Below are 27424 nucleotides of genomic sequence, written 5' to 3'. Positions count from 1 at the left end.
GACATCCCCCTTAAAAATTAGTGTTTTGTTTTTGGATACATTAAAGGTAAAACTAAGTGGCAAGTGAAGTCAGTTTTTTCCTATCAAAAGTAAATTTTGTGGATGTCAGTGTCTTTGTATTTATTTCTTACAAACAAAGGAAAGGTGGCCCAAAAAATTGCTATTAGTTCGAAGACTACCCCGTCCAGCTGATGAGCATGTGTTATGTCTTCTCCAGACTATCAGCTATTTGATAACATGACTTGCGTGTGTCACATGCACCTGGGGCACAGTGAATCAGTAGCTATATCTGTAAAACTACATATATATTTGCAGCAGTTATGCCATATTTTTATGCATAAAGACATCCCCCTTATAAATTAGTGTTTTGTTTTTGGATACATTAAGGGTAAAACTAAGTGGCAAGTGAAGTCAGTTTTTTCCTATCAAAAGTAAATTTTGTGGATGTCAGTGTCTTTGTATTTATTTCTTACGAACAAAGGAAAGGTGGCCCAAAAAATTGCTATTAGTTCAAAGACTACCCTGTCCAGCTGATGAGCATGTGTTATGTCTTCTCCAGACTATCAGCTATTTAATAATATAACTCGTGTGTGTCACATGCACCCGGGGCACAGGGAATCAGTCTAGAAAGTGATGTACTAAGCCCCAGTATCAAGTGGATGACAAATATTACTTGTTGAAGCATGTACATTTATTTTTCCATGAATTATTTCTATAATTTTTGTATATAAACAACTGGTTTCACATTTGAACAGAAATTATGACAGTTGTATTTATAATGGTTTCTAAAGGACTTATATCACTATATAAGACACTCACACATCACATAGTTGGTTTGCTGGATTATAGTTTGTATATGCATCAGCATATATTTAATAATTTTGAAGAAATCTTTATAATCATGTGTTTTTTTCATTATATTCTAAGTTGATTCACTGTGCCCCGTAAATTTGTGTCCAGGGCACAGTGAATCAAAATTTTTTCAATCAATTTTAAACACCTGTAAATTGCACTTGGGGAGACATAAATAACACAGCCTAATAAACAATAACTTGCTGTATTAAATCCACAATAGATTGACCTAAACCTATGCATAACGTGTTTATGCTGCCACAAAACAACATTTCTGATCCACTGTGCCCCGGCTTCCCCTACAAGATTAAAGCTGAAGATGAAATGTAAACTCATACAAAATTTGCAAAGTAACTTTTTTTAACCACATCATTGCAAGGTTTATTATTTGCTTATATTTATCACATATAAAGTATTTTGTCCATGTAAGACAATTAGTATGGGCAGCTTGCTCATGTATATCACCTTACCCTGTACAATGGAGCTGCTAGCCACGCCCCCTCTCCTATGCATTTCTCTCTCACTCATTTACCATGTGACCATGTAAATTATGTGTTTTCAGACAACACAGAGGATTACTGATGCCCTGACGTGTTCCACCGCCTCCTGACAGCGTATCATCTCCGCCGCAGAGCGGGTTCGAACACAACAAAATTACTGAGAAAACTGAGGATGAAATTCAAATACATCACTGAAGGCAGATAAATCCCAACACCCAGAAAACACGGGCAGCAGTGGGCTGAAACCAAGTGGCAACCCGTGCTGAGAAATGAAGTCAATGTGGAAGTGCCATGACATGCAGTTGCTTGAATGGCTATTTGAGGCTGGCTTCAAAAATGAGTCATACTATGAACACATTAGCTACAAATCATGGTGAATTTGTTGGCTTTGTCAATTGACGGGTGTTCCCAGGGAGTGCATGCTAACATCTCTGTAAGATGTGTAAATAACTTCAGAGGCATTGTCTGGGTATAAGAACAGTGTTTTTAGCTTTAGACATGTTTATTTCTCACTAACTTTTATAAAATATAGAAACATGTTAGATTTACACAGAAATAAACTGTTTTCTGAATGTTTTCCACCATCTTGGATGATTTTGTTCGAGCAACCTGGCACTTGACAACACATACCTGTTCACTTGATTTGGCAGTTGCCGTGTCGCGTCACTCAGTATTTGTATAAAATAGACTTCTGGTCTATTTTGGCGCCGCCTAGCTGGCAGCAGAGTGATTGTTGTCTCTTGCCGCTGCAAAACACCCACTGTGATTAAAAATGAATGGCAAGTCGGCGCTTTGCCTCTGTGGCTCGCTGTTGCTTGTAGCTAATGTGACCGTACCTTTGTTCCAAAGTGGTAAGCTTCAACGTTCCCAAATGAGGCACACCTGGAAGCACAAAATGTTGTAGTTCCTTGACTGGTCACTTGATGTTGGCTCCAGAAAGGAGCAGGTTCTCATTGAAGCCCATGTTAAAATGCATTTCAGTGAAATAATTAGTTTTATGGTTTAATGGTAAGTTTATCGTCAGTTTGATTTAAGTTGTACTTTGTTGTCACAGGTTAAACTTTCATTTTCACCGTTTGTTGCCTTCTTGAATGCGGTACTTTATTTCTTTTCCTGCCGTTGTAGTATGAAGTAGTCAATCACAGATAGCACGTGACAGCAGCAGCATGCCTCACTTTCGGTATCACACTGGTTACCACGGCAATGCTTCATACTTGTACGGTTGCTTTAATTCTTCAACAGTGAAATATGCGATTTTAAAGGTAAACTGAAGCAGTGAAACAATTCATTTTCACTGTGTGATGTTGCCTTAAAAAACAAAACAAAGTGTAACTCTTTCAACTGAAACCACTGTCATGCCCAGAAATGAATTCTATTTCATATGAATTTACACTTACAGCCAGTGGCGGTTCTAGGTTTGGGTGGGCGAGAGCCCCTGTGAGACCCAGCTCAGACAGTATGTGGTACCCCAATCAGGGGTGGCTGAATATAGAGGCCTGCACTGGTAATGGGTCCCGCGGGACCCAACATAAATCTTGCAGGTGTGGGAGGTTAGAATTTCACTGTGGGCGGGAGCAGGCGGGTTTGGAAGTGACAGGACGACTCAGTCAACAAAGGAGAATCGTGTAAAAGTATGCAGTGTCCGCACGCTACTTTCATCTTAAAGCATCTTTAATTTAACAGGAGTAGTGGACAGGAAAAGCTGCAGAGCAGCTCCACAGACAGATGCAGCGAGAGTTACCATAGCAACACTGCATGCCCATATATGGCACACAGATACGAAACAGTCTGTACGAAATTAAACAAACAGCTCCATGAATCTCTTTATTAATAGCCTACATTGTACGTGACAACAAAATACTTTATTATCACAATCAACATTTTTGTTTAAAAAAATATAATTCAACACAACTTAAAACAAAATTTCCTGAGGTAGAGGGCTGACAAACCACAATACAAGGGTGCGCTGCTCCATGTTGTGTGACACAGCGCAGCGCTGCTCTTACAGACAGAGAGTAGACTTTGATGAATCTGTGTGCGCAGCAGTCAGTGCGTGTGGGACAGGAAAAAAGCTTGACTATCGATCTTTTTACACAATGACTGTTCAATATCAATACCAGCGTTGGTATCGATATTATCGATATTAGGATTGATCCGCCCACCTCTAATGCTTATTACTGTGCGGGCATAAATTCTAAATGTAGAAATGAATCCCGCGTAGGGCTCGAGCTTCATGCACCTTCTTAGATGACATGTAGTCCAAGGACCCCAAGAAATATGGGGGTCTGTTGTTTTTTTTTTTTTTTTTTTTTGCTGCAAAAAATATTGTGCTAAGCACACATATAGCTGCTTATAATTTATGTCCATGGTCTTAGCATTTGTTGTAATATTTAATATTTAGTATTGTGCTCATTTGAAAGAAGATTTTATATCAATTTGTCCAGACTGGTGTTTTCTGTTCAAATATACCACACTTTGGTATAAATGTTTAACTAAAATACGTCGTACAATACATCAAAACAAGTTGGAGCATGTTTATGAAAATAAACCTCAGTGATGTAATTAATAATTCAGAGTATGAACCGTTTTAATTTTAAATAGTGATTTTTACAACCAAATGATAACTTGGTCATGTGAGTGGGAGACACAATAATCTTGTGAAATTTTATTGTTCAAAACTTGTTTTTTGGGGAGAATTTAATACATATCTATTTAAATTTGTTATACAGTATTTGAGCATATAATGAAAAGTCTTCTTAATCATTTTCCACATATGTGTGTAACTGCCATCTGTTTTGGCCTCATTATGATGTAAATACACTTTTTTAAAATGTCACTTGACCATAACAAAGCGCAAAGTGCACAAATAATAGAAGATTCCATTAAATCCCCAAATACCCTGAACTTAAAAATAATCTTAACGTTTAAGACTTGATAATAATAACACAAAAAAAGAACATACAACATCATATCTCTTCACGCGATGAGGTGCATAAGTCTGCAACTCTCCTTCTCCAACTAGCCCTGTTGCGCGCCACACCCCTGACTCTAGCCCAGTTAGCCTACCTCTCCTGTCTGCGCTCCATTTCCACTGTCCTTCTTCATGTGGTCTTTGGTCATCTATTTGTTCTTTATCCTCCAGGCTGCTGCCATTATTCCCCTTATTCTGAGCGTGTCCAATCTAGTTCCCTCTTTTCCTTTGGATCTCGTCACTGATCTTGTTCGCACCTGTCACTTCAGATGTTGTGTCATTTCAAACATATTGTGGCCACTATATTCTGAGGATCCGTCTCAGACGTGAATTAGAATCTGTCCAGCCTCTTCTGTTGTTGTTGGTCATTTTTCCAAGCTTACAACACAAAACAATAAAGAGTGTCCCAAGCAACACATACCAACAATGAACGCTCTCCCATTGCATGATGGGAACAGATGCACCTAAGAACACACTACAATATCAAGTGTATTCAAGTAAAACATTTGAAATCATATGCATAATTTTGGGCTGTATGGTGGTTTTGTGGTTAGCCTTGTTGCTTCACAGCAAGAATGTCGTGGGATTGCGTCCCACCTGGTCCTTTCTGTGTGGAATTTGTTCATTCATGTGGGTTCCCTCTGGTTACTTGGGCTTCTTCCAAAACATGCAAGTTAGGTGAATTTGTGACTCACAATTGACCGTAGGTGTGAATGTGTCTGTTTATATGTGGCCCTGTGATAGACTGGTAGTCTGTAAAGGGAGTACTTTGCTTCTAACCCAATGGCTGCTGGGTAACCTCCAGCTCCCGCATGGCCCTTCATTGGAGTAAGCAAGCAAAGGCCACTTGCAGCCATTGCTGCCCCCAAAATTCTAAAAATAAAATCTAACTGGTTTAACAAAATTCCAAAGTAAAATACTGAAGTGACATGATTTACAGTGGGGCCAACAAGTATTTAGTCAGTCCCTGATTGTGCAAGTTCTCCAACTTAGAAAGATGAGAGAGGTCTGTAATTTTCATCATAGGTACATTTCAACTATGAGAGACAAAATGAGAAAAAAATTCAGGAAATCACATTGTAGGATTTTTAAAGAATTTATTTGTAAATTGTGGTGGAAAATTGTTGTATGGCTGGGGGGCCTGGCTGCCTTTTTGTTTCTGTCTTTTGTTTTTCCTTCCAGGTGGCTTGCATTTGGGACTGAGTGGCTGTGTAGCTGAGTTTATCAGGACCTCACCCTGATCACCTGCGGCTCATCAGGACTCACAGCTGTGGTGCATCTACATGGATTGGAACATGGTGGCATTTAAGACTGGAGTACACAGTGTGTATTTGCCAGAGACTCGACCTTGTGACCAGACGGGTGAGATCGTCGTCTCGAGAGCCATCTCATCATCAGTGGATGCAGAGAACGTCCAGGTTTGATGCATGGTCTGTGAAAGAGGAGAGGGTGAGGTCTCACGCTCGTCAGCACACTTCCTGAGGTACGTTAGATTTTGTGACTAACATTTATACAGTCAGTAAATATGGTGTCCCTCACACCTTTATTATATTGAGCTGTATGTAGTCATTTAATCAGCTTCCACTGCTGTGGAGTTTTGTGAACAGGGTGTTCTATGCCTGCAGGGTGGGAAGCTGATTAGTAATTAAGCCAGGAAGTGTTTGCTGTTTGTGCACCTTTGAGCGTTCTCTCTGTGTGTTGAGTGTGGACTCACATAATGATTCCTTCTTTCACAGACTCGGTTTGTCGCGGCCACCTGGGGGGTGTCGGCGGGGTCCTTGGGTCCGAACCAGTTCTGGCTCCGGACCGTTAGCGCTGCTGGGAGCGCACCGCAATCCACCACGCCAGACCGCGCACTTTTATATTTTTCACAGCACTGTTATGTTCATTAAACTCTGTTATCCTTTGTACCGTGCTCTGCTTATTTTATACTGGGTCCTTCAAACGCTGGTCGGTTCTCCGGGCTGCATCCGACACATAACAGTAGTCTCTGGCCAAACATCACGGACCCAGCGGTAGCAGAGACGGTAACGCGCCAGGAAGGCGGCAGCAGACGTTCAGAAGTTATCCGGATCAGTTGCGGGTGCTCTCCGCCCGGATGGTGCGCATTGGAGAACCCATTACTGAATACTGATTTGAGCGCTCGTGCAGCCGTGTTCCTGTGTTTGTGCCTTATCCGTGGGTCGTGGTGGAGTGTGACTGGCGACGGCTTCGCGTCGCACTTCGACCGGATAAGAGGTTTGAACGGGAGCTGCAGGAGTGGGTCTGTAATGGGTGAATGCGCACGGCGGAGCTCTGTGGCACGGGTCGCGGTGCTTCCTGTGTTACAGTCGTAGCCCCGTTTCCCCGGGTAATGATAGCTACTGCGTCTGTTGTCAGCTCCGGTGTTATTTAGTTGAATCACATTTTTGGTTGTGTGCTGCTCACAGGAAAAGCAGCATGAATTATTTTCTGTCACCAAAGGGGTTTTTTTTATTTTTAGCACTTTGGCTCCCTCTGTTGGTGACTGAGTCACATTACCGTCAAGCTCTTAAGTTGGAACAGGTGTGTTCCATTTGTTTGAGCTTGACGGTATAAATCACTTATTTGTTTTGTGTTAGTTCATTTTGTGAGGGTGTTTTTTGAGTTGGTTTTTGTGTGGGATTTTATTTTTTGTTTTTCACTATTTAGTGTCTGGGGTCGTGACCCTGCAGTTCTGTCAAAAAAAAAAAAAAAAAAAAAAAAAGACCCAAGCAACCTTATGTTAGTCTGTTAGTCTTTCTTTTTATTTCTTTCAGTTTCACCTCCCAGGGTTTGATGGGACAGTCCCCTGGGGGGTCATGGGGGGGTAATTGGGTTGTTTTTTCTTTTTTTTTTTTGTTTTTTGTTATGCCCTCTCTTCTCCTCTGACTCCAGCCGGGTGAGTCGTAGAGTCGGCGTTGCTGGAGTGGTGCAGTTTGGTTTTGCTGGGCATTTCCCAGGTAACCTCTGCACCCGGGAGGGGAGGGGGGGGGTTTGGGGTGTTTTCTTTTGTTCCCTCTCTTCTCCTCTGGCTCCAGCCGTGTGAGCCGTAGTGTCGGCGTTGCTGGAGTGGTGCAGTTTGGTTATGCTGGGCGTTTCCCGGGTAACCTCTGCACCTGGGGGGGGGGGGGGGGGGGGGGATGTTTTTGTTTGTTGTTTCCCTGTTCCACCTCCAGCTTCAGCACGCCTTTGAGCCGTCTGCCATCGGCGTGGCTGAGGTTTGGGGCAGTGGGATATACCCGCAGCTGGTGGCTGGTTTAGAAGTCGGAGGAGTGGCGCCGTTTTGTGCCGTCTGCCATAACCGCTGTTCCACTCCTCCCGGTTGGCTTCTGGGGTATAGTCACGGTTGGTGACACTGGACGTGCTTCCAGTTTCCACTGCGCCAAGGGGGTGGGGTTGGGGTTGTTTTGTTTATATGTTTTTTTTTTTCTCCTTTTGTTTTTCCCCCCAGTTTCCGCCCTCAGGGTTTGACTGTGGTGTCCTCTGGGGGGGAAAGGGCTGTGGGTCCATCTAGCCATAGACGGCCGGGGCTGGGTCCGTTGGTCATGAGGGGAGGCGTCTCCTGGGGTTGATGGAATGGTCCTCTGGGAGGCGCTGGGAGTCCCCGTGGGTGACGTTGGATCCCAGAGGGACCTCGGCTGTGGTTATTACTCCTGGAGCTGGCGGGATGTCCTCTGGGGGGTGTTGGTCCCTACATGTCGTTGGGGGGGGGGGGGGTGTTAGCAGTTTTATTTGCAAGCTTAAGTTTGGGTTGTTTTTCTTTTCTCCCCTTCCCGGGGTTTGATGGAACGGTCCTCTGCGGGGGGGGGGGGGGGGGGTGTTAGTGTTTTTATTTGTTAGCTTAAGTTTGGGTTGTTTTTCTTTTCTCCCCTTCCCGGGGTTTGATGGAACAGGCCTCTGGGGAGGGGGGGGGGTGTTTTGGTTGTTTGTGTTTGTCTTTTTTGTTTTATGACTAATCAGACTGTGAACATGGTTGGACAAAGGCTGACCGCACAGGTTCAAGAACTACTGGCCACACCTGTGCTAATTGACTGATAGAAACAAGGGCAAAGATGCAGCCAGAGGAGAAGACATCTACCGTTCTGTAGATGAAGGTTCTGTTGGAAGATGAATGCGGATACGGTTTCCAGCCATGGTCCCTGGAGGGGGGTGTTTCTCCTGGGCCAGGTTTGTGTGGTCGCCGGGAGGCTTCCCGTGAGGGTGGGGTACTGTTGTATGGCTGGTGGGCCTGGCTGCCTTTTTGTTTCTGTCTTTTGTTTTTCCTTCCAGGTGGCTTGCATTTGGGACTGAGTGGCTGTGTAGCTGAGTTTATCAGGACCTCACCCTGATCACCTGCGGCTCGTCAGGACTCACAGCTGTGGTGCATCTACATGGATTGGAACATGGTGGCATTTAAGACTGGAGTACACAGTGTGTATTTGCCAGAGACTCGACCTTGTGACCAGACGGGTGAGATCGTCGTCTCGAGAGCCATCTCATCATCAGTGGATGCAGAGAACGTCCAGGTTTGATGCATGGTCTGTGAAAGAGGAGAGGGTGAGGTCTCACGCTCGTCAGCACACTTCCTGAGGTATGTTAGATTTTGTGACTAACATTTATACAGTCAGTAAATATGGTGTCCCTCACACCTTTATTATATTGAGCTGTATGTAGTCGTTTAATCAGCTTCCACTGCTGTGGAGTTTGTGAACTGGATGTTCCATGCCTGCAGGGTGGGAAGCTGATTAGTAATTAAGCCAGGAAGTGTTTGCTGTTTGTACACCTTTGAGCGTTCTCTCTGTGTGTTGAGTGTGGACTCACATAATGATTCCTTCTTTCACAGACTCGGTTTGTCGCGGCCACCTGGGGGGTGTCGGCGGGGTCCTTGGGTCCGAACCAGTTCTGGCTCCGGACCGTTAGCGCTGCTGGGAGCGCACCGCAATCCACCACGCCAGACCGCGCACTTTTAATTTTTCACAGCACTGTTATGTTCATTAAACTCTGTTATCCTTTGTACCGTGCTCTGCTTATTTTATACTGGGTCCTTCAAACGCTGGTCGGTTCTCCGGGCTGCGTCCGACACATAACAGAAAATAAGTATTTGGTCAACCACAAACAAGCAAGATTTCTGGCTCTCACACACCTGTAACTACTTCTTTAAGAAGCTCTTCTGTCGTCCACCTGTTACCTGTATTAATGGCACCTGTTGGAACTCGTTATCTGTATAAAAGAGACCTGTCCACAGCCTCAAACGGTCAGACTCCAAACTCAACCATGGCCAAGACCAAAGAGCTGTCGAAGGACATCAGGAAGAACATTGTAGACCTGCACCAGGCTGGGAAAAGTGAGTCTACAATCGGCAAGCAGGTTGGTGTGAATAAATCAACTGTGTGAGCAACTGTAAGAAAATGGAAGATCTGGGGCTCCACACAAGATCTCATCCTGTGGGGTCAAAATGATCATGAGAACGGTGAGCAAAAATCCCAGAACTACACGGAGGGACCTGATGAATGACCTGCAGAGAGCTGGGACCAAAGTAACAAAGGCTACACACTATGCAGAGAGGGACTCAAATTCTGCAGTGCCAGGCGTGTCCCTCTGCTTAAGCCAGTACATGTCCAGGCCCGCTGGTATTTTGGCAGTTACAGTTAACAGGTTGAGGACAGAAGAGCTTCTTAAAGAAGTAGTTACAGGTCTGTGAGAGCCAGAAATCTTGCTTGTTTGTGGTTGACCAAATACTTATTTTCCACCACAATTTACAAATAAATTCTTTAAAAATCCTGCAATGTGATTTCCTGGAATTTGTTTTCTCATTTTGTCTCTCATAGTTGAAGTGTAGCTGTGATTAAAATTACAGACCTCTCTCATCTTTCTAAGTCAGAGAACTTGCACAATCAGGGACTGACTAAATACTTGTTGGCCCCACTGTACATATTGCAAAAATATAGATGAGTAGGTGACCAGCCCAGCCAGCTTGTGCAAACAGTAACCCGAAAATAATAAATGTGATTATCTTGTCACCAAATTAAAACGAGCACATAAGCAGGATGAACTGATTAATTTGTGGTAAACTTTGGTGCACCAGAGCAACCGTAAATGATCTATAGTTGTCAGTGTAATATCCCATGTACTTGTTTGCCTCCTGGTGGATGTTTAGTGGATCGATTATGGAAAATTAGGAATAGCTATGATATTTGCAGGGGTGGTGCCCAAGTTGTTAAGTGTATTTGTTTCCACTGAGGAAGGCTTGTTCAAACCTGCCCATTCTCCGTGTAGGCCTAATATAGAGTATCTAAACTTGTACCAAATCAACATGGAGATCCACCTCAGATCTGCTGTGGTGACCCTGAGTGAACACAAGGAAGTGACTTACTTTTCTGAACAGCTATGGTACTTGCATGCATTTTGCCTACAACTTGCATCAGCTACTATGTTAAACTAGCAAGTGTGGGGACAAGCATGATGCCCAATGCGTGGGCAAGTATGGGATGACAACAAGGGCAACATGGTGGCTTAGTGGTTAGCACTGTTGTCTCACAGCAAGGAGGTCATAGGATTGATTCCCATCTGTGGTCTTTCTTCGTGTAGTTTGCATGTTCTCCCCTGGGTGCTCTGGCTTCCTATGCAGGTTTGGTGGATTTAAACTTTAAATTGTCTGTAGGTGTATGTGTGTATGTGTTTGTTTGTGTATATCTGGCCCTGTGACAGACTGGCATCTTGTAAAGGATGTACCCGCCTCATGCTGTGGTAGACTGAAAAAAAAATGGTAGATCATGTGCCTGAGGTTGGTAGCAAAAGGTTTTGTAGGTACTGCAAGTTAGTGACAGTTATCTCAAAAACACTGCTTTAAAATGTTTCAAAACCTTTGAATCACCCATGTTTCAGACTAACTTTAGAGTCTGCATAGACATCATGTGTTGTGCTGCCAGTAGGTGAAGACTTGCTGGATGGTTCCAGAATGCACCTCCGTATCAATCATGAATTTCTTATTTAAATGCTACATTGACAGCAGGGTCTGTACATCCACTAGAACATCACATGTAAGCAAGAACTCATCTCATCCAAAGATCTGTTGAAGAGTTAAAAGTATTTTTTTTTCTGATATAAGAGACTTCTTCTGCTATTATGTTTGAGTGGGGAATTATAGGACACAGATCAGTTATTCCAGAACTGTTATTTCACATGGTAGAGGTGACATTTTAAAGCAAATAATTACAAAACCTGTTCAGAAGAAATCAAAGCTAAAAACATCTTTTGAATGTGACCAAGTTGTTCACATTCTGAACAGAGTGGAGTGATCATTTGAACAGGGTGTCAGTGAAGTTCTTGGGTCATGCATATTTAGTCAGTGACAGATTTTGGCATGAGTCATTGATCACAACATCATAGGGTTGAAAGCAAACAACAAACATGCATTCAAATGACATCAGCTTAAGTTTGAGGGTATTAGAAGAAGGTCAAGGTCAAGGTAACTTTATTTGTACCCAAAGGTAGATTTGTTTTACAGCGAAGTGAGTGGGCTTTCTCCATACACATGGATGTGGGAGGAAGTCTGAGAACCCGGAGGGAACCCACGCAAACACAGGGAGAACATGCAAACTCCACACAGAGAGGCCACAGGTGGGAATCGAACCTGTGACCTTCTTGCTGTGAGGCAGCAGTCTTAACCACTAATCCACCATGCTGCCTGGGCACCAGAACAACTATAGTGTATTTCCAACATTTGGGGACATGCTGTGTTTGTGAGGACTTAATAAAAATGTAATAAAATATTGGACACAGTTGTTTAGAGCAGGATTTAAGCAGTCGACCAAAAATGTTGCCACATCCATGGCTCTGATTTGTCCTCGCTGAGGAGAAAGCCTTTTCCAGTATCTTCATTTTTCATAGTGAAGTGTTCATAGTCTACTTTTTATGACAAACAGTCTACTTTTTATGACATAAACAGTTAAAAGCATTTGCAAGCTCAGAATCTCCATCAAACCCCTCTAAAGTGACAGGGCTTCTGTTTTTCAACTTTATCTAAAGTCTGGGTCTTTTCGTGAAGCTTAGGGCTAGTGGCCTGCGATCACCTTAGTATTCCTTCTGTTTTTCTTGTTGCTAAATGCTGACAAATTATACTGTATTTGTTGTCTTTCTGATGTCTGATTCTGTTTTTTTCACTGTTTGAGGTGCGGTTCTATCCAGAGATGGGAGTGGGTGTCTTCTTCTGCAGGCCTCCCATCCTGTGCACCAGCATGGACTCCCAAAATTTCCTGTCAATTGTCAGTTGTGTCTGTAGCATGGCCCAAGCAGAGGGTCACCCCTTTGAGTCTGGTCTGCTTGAGGTTTCTTCCTCAAATCACCAGAGGGAGTTTTTCCTTATCACTGTTGCCTGTGTGCTTGCTCTCGGGGTTGGTAAGGTTAGATCTTACTTGTGTGAAGTGCCTTGAGGCAACTTTGTTGTGATTTGGTGCTATATAAATAAAATTAATTGAATTTTAGAAGTACTAATGCCTACAATAGCTTTCATCCTTGACCAGGCTGAGCCCAGATTGTTTGCAGCGTTTTGTTTTCCAGTTTTATTTTATAATTCTGTTTTGTCCTTAAAATTTCTATTGTCACATCTGAATGAATGAATGAATGAATGAATGAATGAATGAATTTATGTCCAGTGGCTGTGTGCACCTTCGAGACGGGGGTGCACTGGGGTATTAAGAGAACCTTGTAAGAATTACAGACCTTCTTAAAAAAACTTATAAATTGGTATTGAGCTATCAAACCCCATTTTCAACTGTATTTATAAAGATTCAACTAGCTTGGCAGTTAGCTTTATATTCAGTTAATTTAATGTTAAACTGTCTTTATATGCCCTTAACATTACAGTCAGTTAGTTTTATGTTCAGTTGGGCTGAGGCTGAACTGTTTTGTAATTTGTCTCTGTAGCATGGCCCAAGCAGAGGGTCACCCCTTTGAGTCTGGTCTGCTTGAGGTTTCTTCTTCAGAGGGAGTTTTTCCTTACCACTGTTGCTCTGAGGGTTGGTAAGGTTAGACCTTACTTGTGTGAAGTGCCTTGAGGCATCCTTGTTGTGGTTTGGTGCTATATAAATAAATTAAAATTAAATTGGCTTTTCTTTAGCTTTGCACATGATTATCTTTATATTCTGTTAAATTTATTTAGCTAGTTTAAATCCAATTAGTTTAGCTTCATAGTAATTCCATGGCCACCACAAAGGAATAGTCAACCCTCACACCTCACAAGTGTGTCATGACTTTGGTTCCAAGGCTGTGTGAAATTTTCATTTTCACCTTTGTGGGTTACCTCCTACCATCAAAACAGAGACGCTATGGTTCATCTTCCAACAGGGGATGGTGACAGGATTGGCACTCAAGTCACTGCAAAAACCACTTGCCTACTTTGAAACCACATGAGGGCGAAGACTGATGTGTTACAAAGATATCATTCCCGTCTGGATGTAGCAATCCATGACTGAGTGTGTGCTCCTCAATCTGGAATATCTTCACTCATTATTTTATTTAAATGTAGATAAAAGGTAACAAATTGAAGTGCTGACATTGTACTTGGTATTTGTTGCTCATAACTTTCAACAGTCAGTCCATTGAGCTGTCAGTGCCAGTGAAAGAAGTCATCATTAGGCTGAAAAGTAGACCTAAAACAATTCCATCAGAGAGATAGCACGTGTTGGTGAGCGCAGGAACAACAAAAGCTTGGAGGACCACATGTTACACATATAAAACAAAATATTTCTATCTCTGGTGATGAAAACCTCCTTCATAACAGGTGATCAAGAACACATTCCCAGAGGTTGGTGTATCGCTGTCAAAGTCAGTAATCCAGAGACTTCATCAGGGGTTTATACCAAAATAGAAACTTCTGTTAAAACACACAAACAGGAACCCAGTTTACATTATTTGATTAGCCAAGTAATAAAGGCCACATCTCTGAAAGTACCAGACTGATAAGTGTAGCACAACATGAGAAGCATGGTGGAGGAAGTGTCGTTACGTGGACATTTATTGGAGATGTGATGGCTGACGATGGTACCAGGAATAATTCTGATGTGTTTAGGTCTTCAGTATCTTCCACCTGCTGTAAAAGTCATTTACAGTGCAGATGGACAATGACTTGATGCATAACTGACTGTCCTCCTGCCAAAAATTACCCATAGGTCATTTTAACAAACACCTTATGTCGCAGACATGAATGAACGAAGCTCTTCAGCATCTCACCATGTCATTTAGCAAATGCTTCAGGGGAGCATTAGCATGGCTAAAACCTTTCAGCTACTGGGGGGGGGGGCTCCACTCCCAGACCCCCCTAATTATAGCCCTCTTAACCCCGTGCCACTTTAGGCATTTTTTAAAATGTACATGTAAATTAATACTCAAAGTTTTCAGCTAGTTGACAGTAGGGCTGTACAGCATGGCCAAATTATCATATCTCAATATTGTCATATCAATATGATATACGATATGACTATGATTTGACACAAAGTGCAGCAACAGTGAAAATTAAACATTCTTAAACAAAACAGTAATAATCCCACAGTCATTTTGCACTCATCATAAGGTTAGGATACTGTGCCCTCCAAAAGTATTGGAACACTTAGAATTTCACACATTTTAATTTGTTTATGCCATTTCAAATACAAGAAATACAAAAAATATAAAGAATAAAAATTTCTAAAATTATCTTACTCAAACTGAAGGCAAATCTCTAAAACGTGATAATACCTGTAAATAATAATCAGTTTTATTGCCAGTTTTCTTCAGACAAGTCAGGGGATGGAAACATGAACATTTCCAAGTCACTGAGATTTGCTTTCACTTTGAGATTAAGAAAGATAACTTTAGATTTATTTGTCTAAAGCTGTGTCACTGGTGTGTCACTCAGACAGCAAAATTAAGAGGTTATTTAAAAAATAAGACCTTCAGAGAGCAAAATTAAGAAGTTACACAGGTTTTATACAGAACAGAGGAGGAGTAAACTACCTGTATTTCTTTCAGCCTGAGCGTCTTCACGTTATATCTCATGAATCAACAGCTGCCTGCTCGTTTAAAAATCACTGAAGACACGCGCATATATAAGACAACTCGTATTAAAGGAGAAATGCCACTTGTAACAACCTGGACCTCATTTCTGGCATAAAATATGGTTGTTATTCACCAATATAACTTTGGTGTCATTTTTAGTCCATGGTTCAAACGACATGTTCAGTTCAAATCTAAGTCAAACATTTGTCTTCTTCTACTAAAGTGGATTAGAACTTTTTGTGCTCCACAGCACTCACTACTGTACAGGAGAGGCCTAGCAGTCAATATGTGTCACTCTTTTCAACCAGATGTGTGGTGCCGTGACATGTCAATCATCTGTTTTCAATCAGATTTCAGGGGAGTCCAGTGCAACTCTGGCCTCCACTCTAGCTCCACCCATGCCAGGAAGTGTTCAACATTTGACATTTCCTGTTTCACTGTGGACTCAAAATTTGGCACTTCCTGTTTCAGTGTGAACTTTCCACTGTATTCCCACGAGATTCCATGAGATCTCGTCTGTCAAGCCAGGAAGTGTTGATCCAGGAAGTGTTTGACATTTGACATTTTCTATTTCACTGTGGACTCAAAATTTGGCACTTCCTCTTTGGGACTCCCTGCACCATGAGCGAGCTTCGTGCCGCTGTGTGCCACTGCGTGCCGCTGTGTGCCGCCGCATGCCACTTCGCTCGTATTACGACTGATGGATATGTTTAAAAGTTACTTAAAAGAGACCTCCAGCTGCATACACAGCAAAAGAAAAAAATCAACACAATGATTTTTTCTATTTATTTTGACTTCTATTTCACTGTAGACAGTATCAGCCTAAGATGTATGAAAACAAGAGATTTCATGTTTTGTGTGGTTAAGTTAATTTCATTTTTTAATATACTTCTATTCCTGCATTTCAGGTCTACAACACATCCCAAAAAACATGGAACTGGGCCCATTTAGAGCTAATAGTGGGGCTATGAGATCAAAATAATAAATAGATGAATGGATGGATCGATGGATGAATTAATTTCAAACAGGTAGGGCAGTGGGATGGCCATGCAGTTAATGCAGGTTTCCAGAACAGAAGGCTGGTGGTTCAAGACCACTTCTGCTCATTCTCCATCTAGCTAATTTAGAGTGCATCAGGGAGGGCATTAAGCTTTTGCCAAATCAACATGCAGATCCATCTTGGAACTGTTGTTATAATCCTCAGTGAAAAAAACAGAGAAGCCAAAGGGACTTATGTTTTACTTCAAACAGGTGACTGTAATCAGGATTTAGTACAGAAGTAGTATCCAGGAAAGGCTGACGCTTTGAGAAGCAAAGATAGGCAGAAGATCTTAAGTTTCTAAATGAATTCATGAGAAAATTTCTGAATTGGTAACACGCATTGTTCCTCAAAGAAAGATTGTAAGAGATTTGCATGTCTCCCTCTACAGTGTATGATGTCTTTAAACAATTCAAAACATCTGCAGGAATTTCAGTGCATAAAGGCCAAACACGCAAGCCTAAACTGAACACCTGTGAGCGCCGATCCCTCGGACAGCACTACATCAAGCTCTGTCATTCATCAATAGCTGATATAACTATATGGGCAAGGGATTACTTTATGAAACCTTTTACAAGCAATACAAAATGGCATTGCAGTCATAAATGCCACATGCAGTGTTGTGCAAAAAAGAAAAAAAAGCTTTGGTATGGGGTTGTGTCAGTGCCCTTGGTAAAGGTAATATATGCTTATGTAATGGCAGTATTAACGCACAAACATACACAGATTTTAGGGCAACATATGCTGCCTTCAAGACATCTTTTCCAAGGATGTCTATACATTTCTCAACAAGGCAATGCGAACCCAATTGTATTTAGCAGCATTTACGAGTTGCGACAGCACACCCAGCGAAACAATGTTGAATTTGGTAAGTCTTGGCCTCCTCGCGGATATGACACCTGCATCAGCAACAGGATATGGTAGAGAGAATAGCGCATGCTGGGACATTTTTGATCTATTACCCTCTATTTTCCCTTCAAAGTAATAAAAAATTCCGTGCCTGCTCTATCTTCTTCATCTCTTTGTCAAACTCTCCATTACTTTTAACACTTGACCCCAAATGCGGAGCAGATGCGTGCCTTGCAGATGAAGGTGAAGATTTCGGAGGCCGGGGAATATTCTTAATTCATATTTGGGATTTGGTTGTCCAAGTGAAGCTGTAAAAAGTGTTTTTCACTGCTCAACCACAACACGGCAGGCTTATCAGGCCTGAAGGACAAATTGCCCTGCTGTTTTCCTCCAGAGGAATGTCTTTGGCCTTGGTGAACATTCGGCTGTTTTCTTATCTCAACTCACAAAGACAATAAACTGTGTCACAGGACTGAAGCATGCTCCACTCCCTCTCCCCATCCCCTCCTACCCCCCATCACACACCCCCCTACTCCGGCTTCTGTTCACGTCATCCCTTCTCTTCTGCGGGGGTGGTGTGGTTTTAGCTGCAGCTGGTCCCAGTTCCACCCCCCCCACCCCCAAGCTGACGGTGGCGCAACTCAGGGTTGCTGCGTGGCCTTCACCCACTTGCCTCAATTAGGATAACGGACTTCTTCAAATTTTGTGCACATAAACAATGTCAAATGTGTATGTGCTGTCTTTAATTCTGATGTGTGCCATTATTACAGTAAACAAGTAATAATTGTGGACTAATTGCTGTCTGAGGTAACTGGAGTGTAAACATAATTTCTCCACTGTGAGATCAATAAAGTATATCTCATCTCATCTCTCATCTTTCATCTCAAATATTTTGGTATTCTGCTCTTCACCACCTCTACTCCTTGCTACTCAATCATGTTCCTTTTCACTTACACACATAGACTCCATCTTGCTCCGACTGACTTTCTTTCCTCTTCTCACCAGAGCATACCTTCTCCTCGCCAGGCTCATCTCATTCTGCTCCCGTATTTCATTCCAGATCACAATTTCATGTGCAAAAATTGTAGTTGGTGAAGACTCCTGTCTGATCTTGTCTGTCAACCTGTCCATCGTTACTACTCTGAAAAAAAAAAAAATTGAGTCAACTTTTATTAAATTATAAATTAAATTTTATTTTTTAAAGTGTGCAAACAAGAAACAGCTGAGAGCTGATCCTTGATTTAATCCCACCTTCACCTTGAAAGCACCTGTCATTCCTGCTGTGCATCTCAACATCTCACACTGTCCTTACATATGTCTGCACCACCCTCACATACTTCTCTGCTACGTCAGACTTCCAAAAATACCACAACACCTCTCTTATCACCATGTAATAAGCTTTCTCTCAAATCCACAAACACAGTAAAAATGCAGCATATTGAGCTGAGTGAGCTCTGAATGATCTGAATATGACCTGCTCACACAAGAAGCAGCTGAATGATCACATTGGGAAAAACGTAGAAGAAATCTGTTGAGTTGGTCCTGTGAGCCGATCAAGTTTTGGGATAATTGTAATAATAAAAAAAGTGTGACTTATGGAGCTGTCTACATGAATGTCATTAGGTTAGGTAAAATATGGGACTGAATTTCAGATCCTACTCCTGATTTATAAGACTTTCCTTACTCTGTTGAACTCTTGACCCCTGTAATGTTGCAACTTTTGCAGTACATCCAGAAAGCATTCACATTGCTTCACTTTTTTGTACGTTTTTTCATGTACAAAATGCACAAATATGCAAAACGTAGCCTTATTCCAAAATGGAGTAAATTATACTCACAGCACCCCAGAATGAGAACTTGATTTTTTTTGTTGCAAATTAATTAAAAACAAAAAAACTAAGAAATCATACGTACATAAGTATTCACACCCTTTGCTTTTGATGGTAAAAAAAACAAACAAACAAAAAAACTGAATTTAATTTCTTTTGGAATAATGCTGCAACATAAAAAAAAAAGTGTGGAAAAAGTGCAGAGCTGTGTGCGAGGTCTGTGAGAAAAGTATCAGACCTTTTTATTTTATGCAAAAAATATATGGATTTGATTCATATGTTTTTACGTCAGCCAAGCTTGAACCTTCGTGCGCATGCGTGAGTTTTTTCACGCCTGTCGGTTGCGTCATTCGCCTGTGGGCAGGCTTTGAGTGAGCACTGGTCCACCCCTCTCATCGTTTTTTCATTGCGAGGAAATGGCGGAATGATTTGGGCTTTGTTCCATCAGAATTTTTTCAGAAACTGTTAGAGACAGGCAACTGGAAACCATTCGGAAAATTCACATGGCTTTCGGTGAAAATTTTATGGGCTTCACAGACATTACGGAGTGTTACTACCGCTTTAAGGACGGCCCACAGCGGCTGAGGGCGCGCCGCGCTCCGAGCCGCCATCGAGAGGCAGAAACCACCAGATCATTTCTAAACGGATGGCTGTGTCGATCCGGGACTGTCGTGTGCAATTTCTCTGGTTATCACAAGAGCTGGACATCAGCCATTTTCTGGCAGATTTCACTTTTAACAAGCGATTTTGTCATGGAAAGCCACGCGGAGGCTTCGCGCGTCACGACGGAGCCGCTGATGGAGCGAGATAAAGAACACCTCCATTTTGGAGTGTCAGAGGACAAGTTGGGACATGCCTATCTCGGCTTTCAGTGGCTTACCAGTCGAGTGAGTATAAGAGAAATTGTGGAGAGCTGGGCATATGCTATTATTTTTTTGAATGCTATCTATCTATCTATCTATCTATCTATGTATCTATGTATGTATGTATGTATGTATGTATGTATGCTAGGTGAAAGTGAAATAGTCAAAACACAACTTTAAGGTAATCACCACCCAACATGTGTATAAATGTGCATTTAGGAACATGTAATTAAGGAAATGTGGCCTTGCAAATCTATTTACACAGTTACAGTGCATTCAAATTAGAGAAAAAGCTAGTCTGCACACAACACTGTATTATCTTGGGGTTAAGACTAAATTAATAGTTACAGTTCAGTTCCCACTATGGAAAGGAAAGAGTGATCGCCTGGATTGCAACCACTATCTGTGACTGGAAGAGGGCTTGCAAGGATAATTCTTAATACGTTTCAATCTCAGTTACTTGCCACTTAGGGGGTGACTGGAGCATTCTGGTTTCACACACAAGACGTCAACCACTGATCACATCTAGACCTGCAAGTATTCATTGAATGGATGTGTGGATATTGGCAGTGTTTCGTTGCAGCTTATGTTGATTATCATACAGCATTTTACATGTTTGTCCAGGATGCTCCTTGGGACAACATGAAAATTTGTGAGATCCCTAGCAATTTGTTGGATGTTGTAGGCAGCAATACACAGGTACTGTGAGTGCTGTGCAGCACAAAGGCCATCTCTGACTTCTTCCCAGTGAATTCTGGTATTCACCAGGGATGTGCTTTAGTTCCTACCCTGTTCGTAGGTGGGTGTTTGGTAGGGTTGTTGAAAACAGCAGCTTAGGTGCCTTTATGTTTCCTGAAGTGAAGAAACTTGTCTGGGTTTATGAGTTCCCTGGATCAAGACTTAGATCCAGACTTTCAACAACTTTCTGGACTCAGCAATCAGAGGTGTGTTGAAAATGTTAAATTTGATGAGCGATTCACTTATCTCTACAGTGATATTCATATCTCTGGGCCCACGACAGGTGAGCTCAAGCGACACACGAAAAGAGCTTATGGTTAAAAGATGTCCCTGCATAGAGGTGCTTGACAATGCCAATACGTTTGCAGGTAGATGAAGGTCCAGTTTTTTTTAATATCTTAGTGCTTCTTGTCTTACGTTATGGTTGTGAGACTTGGAGACACACCAGTGACCTAAGGTGATGACTCTGGGACTAGGTCTCTTTTTGGTGGATGATTTGGCACCACTGGAATGGCTTTTCATTATATGAATGGTTACTTAGGGACACTGACACTGCACATGTAGTGCACATCTGGCCTGACCTAAGTTACCTAAGTAATCATTTTTGTAAAGTCTCCAGAAAATAAATGTATATCAATGCAGTGTCACAGAAAAAAGTCCTAAATTAACATTTTATTATTCTAGTTTATATATATATATATATATATATATATATATATATATATATATATATATATATATATATATATGTATGTATGTATGTATGTGTCATGGACATGAACGAGCAAAGCTCTTCAGCATTTCACCATGCCATTTAGGTCCTTCAGACATTTTTGTTTTAGTAAATGCTTTTGGAGAGCATTAGCATGGCTAAAATTCTTCAGCTTCTGGGGAGCTTTGCCCCCCATTTTAAGCATTTTCTTTAATTGCATCTCACATGCTTGGAAAAGAGTCCTCACCATGTCATTTAGGTCCTTCAGACTTTTTTTTTCAGTAAATGCTTCTGTGGAGCATTAGCATGCCTATAAACATCAGCTTCTTTGGGGGGCTTCACACCCCAGGCCCCCCTAACTACAGCCCTCTTAATCCCATGCCACTTTAAGCATTTTTAAAATGTAGATGTAAATTCATATTTAAACCATTCACCTTGTTGAAAGTAGGGCTGCACAAAATTAGCTGAACTCTCAGGTCTTCTTTTTAAGAAAATCCTCCTCTACACCACTCCTTCAGGAAGCTGTATTTTATACAGTTGTATGTAAAAGTTTGGGCACCCCTGATGATTTTCATGATTTTCCTTTATAAATCATTGGTTGTTGGAATAAACAATTTCAGTTAAATATATCATATAGCAGACAAACACAGATATTTGAGAAGTGAAATGAAGTTTATAGGATTTACAGAACGTGTGCAATAATTCTTTAAACAAAATTAGGCAGGTGCATAAATTTGGGCACCCCAGCAGAAAAAATGCATCAATATTTAGTAGATCCTCCTTTTGCAGAAATAACAGCCTGGACCATTCTTCTTTACAAAATATCTCAGGTTTGTTGGTTTCCGAGCATGGACAGCCCGCTTAAAATCACACCAGATTTTCAATAATATTCAGGTCTGGGGACTGAGATGGCCATTCCAGAACATTGTACTTGTTCCTCTGCATGAAAATTCAGTAAAGTATATCTTATATATTATATTCCAATTCTAAGGTGGAATTATGCCAGTATACAAAGGTATATCTAAAAAGGAAGAGTAAAATAGGAGAGTAGAAAAGAGTAGAGTAGAGCCACTTAGGTGCCTGGTCTTGAGAACCAGGGATGGTAGGTTTATATTATCAAACACAAAGGAACCAACTATTTTGTAAAAAGCTTTTTTATCCCATGGGAACTCTCCCTACCCACCCAAGTAGCTCAAGAAAAAGGAATGCCTTAGTAGATTTTGAGCAGTGTTCAGGATTGTTGTCTTATTGAAAGATCCAGCCCCGGCACAACTTCAACTTTGTCACTGATTCTTGAACATTGTTCTCAAGAATCTGCTGATATTGACTGGAATCCATGTGACCCTCAACTTTAACAAGATTCCCAGGACCTGCACTGGCCACATAGCCCCACAGCGTGATGGAACCACCTCCAAATTTATTGGAGGTAGCAAGTGTTTTTCTTGGAATGCTGTGTTCTTTTTCAGCCATGCATACCACCCTTTGTTATGTCCAAATAACTCAATTTTAGTTTCATCAGTCCATAGCACCTTATTCCAAAATGAAGCTGGCTTGTCCAAATGAGCTTTAGCATACCTCAAGCAACTCTGTTTGTGGTGTGTACGCAGAAAAGGCTTCCTCTGCATTACAGCATCATCCAGCATCTTCTTGTGCGCTGTATAGTTGAATGATCCACAAAGACACTATCTGCAGCAAGATCATGTTGTAAGTCTTTGGAGCAGGTCTGTGGGTTGACTATGACTGTTCTCACCATCCTTCGCTTCCGCTTATCTGAGATTTTTCTTGGCCTGCCACTTCGGGCCTTAACTAATACTGTGCCTGTGGTCTTCCATTTCCTCACTATGTTCCTCAGAGTGGAAACTGACAGCTGAAATCTCTGAGATAGCTTTTTGTATCCTTCCCCCAAACCACTATGTTGAACAATCTTTGTTTTCAGGTCAATAGAGAGTTGTTTAGAGGCTCCCATGTTGCCACTCATTAGATGAGATGCAAAGAGGAGAATCATTTGTAAATAGCCACCTTAAATAGCCTTTCTCATGATTGGATTCACCTGTGTAAGGAGGTCAGGGGTCAGTGAGCTTACCAAACCAATTTTGTGTTCCAGTAATTAGTTCTAAATGGATTCAAATCAATAAAATGACAAGGATGCCCAAATTTATGCACCTGCCTAATTTTGTTTAAATAATTATTGCACACTTCATGTAAATACCAGAAACTTCATTTCACTTCTCAAATATCAGTCTGTTCGTCTGTTATAATACATTTAACTGAAATTTCTGATCCAGACAACCAATGATTTATAAAGGAAAATCATGAAAATTATCAGGGGTGCCCAAACATTTGCATATAACTGTATTTTTAATTCAATTTATACCAAGTTGTAGAGATTTGCTATAAGTTTGAGTTTAAGAAAGATAATTTTAGATATTTTGTTTTTGTAATTGAAATGGCGTCAACAAATCAAATGTGTGAAATACCAAGTGTTCCAAAACTTTTGAGGGCCATTGAGAAACACTCGGGCAGCATCTTGCATCTCAAATAAGCAAACAGAGCATGAATCAGCTGGTGCCTGCTCGTTTTATTACCAGAGAAACACATATAAGGCAACCTCAATTAGGAGAAATGTTGCATTTAACAATCTGGAGCTCATTTCTGGCATAAAATACGGTTGTTTACTTAGCAATATAACTTTGGTGTCATTAGGAGTCCTTGATTCAGATGATGTGTTCAGGTTCAAATCTGGCTCAAAGATTTTTCTTCTTTTAGTAAGGTGGATTTGAACTTTTTTGTGGACACAGTGCCAGCTAGTGTACAGGAGGGACCTAGCAGTCAATATGTGTCACCAGTTTCAAAACAGCTCTTTTCAACCAGACGTGTGGTGCCGTGGCATATCAGTCATCTGGGTGGCACTTGTCCAATCAGATTTTAGCGGACTCCAGTGCAATCAAAATTCGGGACTTCCTGTTTGGGACTCAGTGTACCATGAGTGAGCTTCACACCACTGCATGACGCTTCGCTCGTATTATAGGGATGATGTATGGACACAGTTTGGTGATGATCTTACCCGGCCACAAAAGCTAGTAATAAGTAATGTCAGAATAATATTCAGTCCTACATCATTGTCAAACCTTTTTCCTCTTTACTCTGCTTTTTGATTTGGATGTAGGAATCAAGAGGAATGTATTTCACCCACTTTTTAAAGTACATACCTCACCAGTTTCACAAAACTCTTGTTCCTTTTTCAACATTTTATTTTCTTTCTTGTATCCTGACATGTCACTGAATTTTCTCAGTAAAATCCAGTCTAAAGTTTTTCCTGTTACTCCAAAGAAAAGCCCCACTTACTGTATAAATCCACTCCTCTGACTTTCCCTTTAAACAAATACCTCGCTAGAAAGTCTTGGCTGCAGTTTCCCAAAACACCATAACACCCAAAAGTGAAGCACAAGCAACTTTAAAACTGTGGTACTTGCTCATTCAAGAACTCTGCCTCACATGTTTTCCATCTCTCCCTTTTCTAGCCACAGATAATTAGTTAACATACATTTACATATTAAAGGTTAGTGGTTGACAAAGAAAAAAAGAGCGCTGGATTCTTTCGATTCGATGAAAAGCAGCCAGTCACAGGCGGTATGACAGCATGGTAGTGGCATGCTGTCAGCGTTCCACACCAAAAGATCAACTTGCTAAACTTGCTGCCATCACTGACAGATGCCAGAAGCTGCCTTTTTCTTCATCTGTTAATTAAATGCAGACCCATTTGTATAAAAATAGATCCCAAATGATTTGTATTTTGTGTACAACTGCAGCTTTTAAGGATTTTTGACATAATAAAAAAAGACATGATTGGAAAAGTGTTAAGATAAATGCCACAGGTAATGCATGTTCACTTATAGGACCATGTGCATTGCACAGTGTTTGTGTACTATTATGTAAATGTATGTTGCTGGTGGTCTCCTCCCTGCCACCACTCATCAGAAAACACCAGCCGTCATTTTTTTTTTTCAATAAAATGCAACATTAGCCAATCAGCTGTGGATGAAGCATTGTAAAAAGTACAGAGCTATATCAGAAATACTACTAAGAACCACCACATTAGAACAACAACAACGGAATGCTTTTACCGTGACAAAAATCAAAGAAACAAACAAAAAACTTTCTTCCTGCGGGATCAAATGTCAAACCCAGCATGAGATTATTTTGCATCCTTATACACTTTTACACACTTTTATACAATTTTCATTCAATTGGTGTTGCAGATAGGCCTGTTGCTGCTATTTGCAGTGATGACCCTAAACTCTTTTTGGACAGGATTAGTTTTTATATGAGAAGGTGGAGTAATGTGGACAGCACAGTCGCTTAGTGGTTAATGCCGTTTCCTCATAGTGTTTGTTTCTGATCTGGTCCTTTCCATGTTCCATGTTGTCTCTATACAGTATGTGTCTGCCTTGTGATAGGCTGGTGGTCTGTCCAGGTTCGTACCTTGCCTCTCTCCCAATGGACCCCTGTCCCTCCCCCCCAATCATCATGGCCCTTAACTAGAATATACCGGTTCACAATATGGATGAATGGGAGGAGTAATGTGTCACTGTCATGATTTGTTCACTTCCACTGGCACTTTTATTTGATCATTTCTGTTCGTGTTTGTTTCTGCAGCTTCCTACCTGTTCAATTTCAATTTTCAATTTAATCATCTTATAATGCGCCAAATCACAACAAAAGCCATCTCAAGGCGCCTCACACAGAACAATTAAATAAATATATAAATATATACTGTGATGTTGTCATTCATATTCTCTCAAAAATGGCCAAAAAAAAAAAAAAAAAAAGCAAAGATTCTGTCAGGGTATGTAAACTTTTGAGCACAACTGTAGATAGGCAAGTATGTGTGATCTTTGGAGCAGATTCTGAGAGTATGGCACGAAGGACATCGGACATGGGTTGGCTGGACACACAATTTCAACGTTAGGGTCAACAGAGATGTGTTGATCCGTTTACACTCTCATGAGATCCAGCTTCACATACTTAACAGCAGAACCAAAGGTTTTCATCACTCACAGTTTGACACACTTAGAACTTTTCAAATACCATGTTATCACCTTGATGATGAGACAAATGTGGTAAGTATCAGTGTCAGCCCCCAAATATACCAAATGCTATATACAGTAATTTGTAATATCCTTTTCTGTAAACGGCATGTCAACATTTTTGTTCTCAGGTGTCATCGAGGCTATGGTACTCAAACATAAAACCTCATTTGAGATGAAGGCAAACAAACCAAAAAACACAGAAGTGAAATACAGGTTGAACATGACTCACAAGTTGGCATAGAAATGGGTAAATCTGTGTCTTAGTCCTGAATGGTACTACAGTCTAAAAATTATTTTTTGCAACCTGTAACCTGGTGGACATAACTCCTGTAAAATCAATAGTTTGTTTCTTAAGTCTTTTTATAGCAAATAACCTGGCTGCTCTGAATCAAACTTGTGCTTTCAACCATGAGAATATCATTAAGAAGGGCAGTGTGTCAGTTACAATCAGTCCCATGCCTTTGTTGGCAGGTAAGTCATGCTTTTTCTGAACATGGAAAAGAATAAAGACTTTTCTCTGTAGGTTGGATGAAAAGTTTGGAGGTCATCTATGATGCAGTTCTGGAACCAGTTTCTTTTGTAATGCTGACACACCCAGCTCAGCGTGATACTGGTTTTATCATGCTTATATTTATTCCCAAATATCTATAATGTCCACTTTTACAAGCCTTGTAGTGGCCAAGTGATAAGTACACTTGCTTCTACAACAGAAGGTTTCTGGTTCAAGACCACTCCTGCCCATTCTTCATCTACTATTGAGTTGTTTTAGGACATCCGGCATAAAACTTGTGCCAAATCATCATGCAGATCCATATCAGATCTGCTGTGGTGACCCCTGTGCATAAAGAGTGAAACAGAAAGAACTTACTGTATCAAAAGCCAATGATGTGGTTAATTAACAAACCAAGAGCTATATAGAATCGGTAATACTAAGTATATTGGTCATCACTATGTGTTACACACAATGT

At 41.2% G+C, this 27424-nt stretch overlaps 1 long non-coding RNA gene across 1 annotated transcript; it reads left to right on the top strand.

Moving 5' to 3' along the window:
- Positions 1–26257: 26257 nt before the first annotated feature.
- On the top strand, positions 26258–26918 carry LOC117508007. Its single transcript, XR_004559939.1, has 3 exons — positions 26258–26486; positions 26585–26703; positions 26823–26918. It is a non-coding gene; the product is annotated as an uncharacterized LOC117508007 (long non-coding RNA).
- The last annotated feature ends 506 nt before the right edge of the window (positions 26919–27424 follow it).

The sequence above is a fragment of the Thalassophryne amazonica genome, chromosome 3 (genome assembly GCF_902500255.1).
Source record: "Thalassophryne amazonica chromosome 3, fThaAma1.1, whole genome shotgun sequence".
NCBI classification, from domain to species: Eukaryota; Metazoa; Chordata; class Actinopteri; order Batrachoidiformes; family Batrachoididae; genus Thalassophryne; species Thalassophryne amazonica.
The sequence above is the reverse complement of the archived record's forward strand: the minus strand, read 5'-3'. Positions and strand labels throughout refer to the sequence as shown.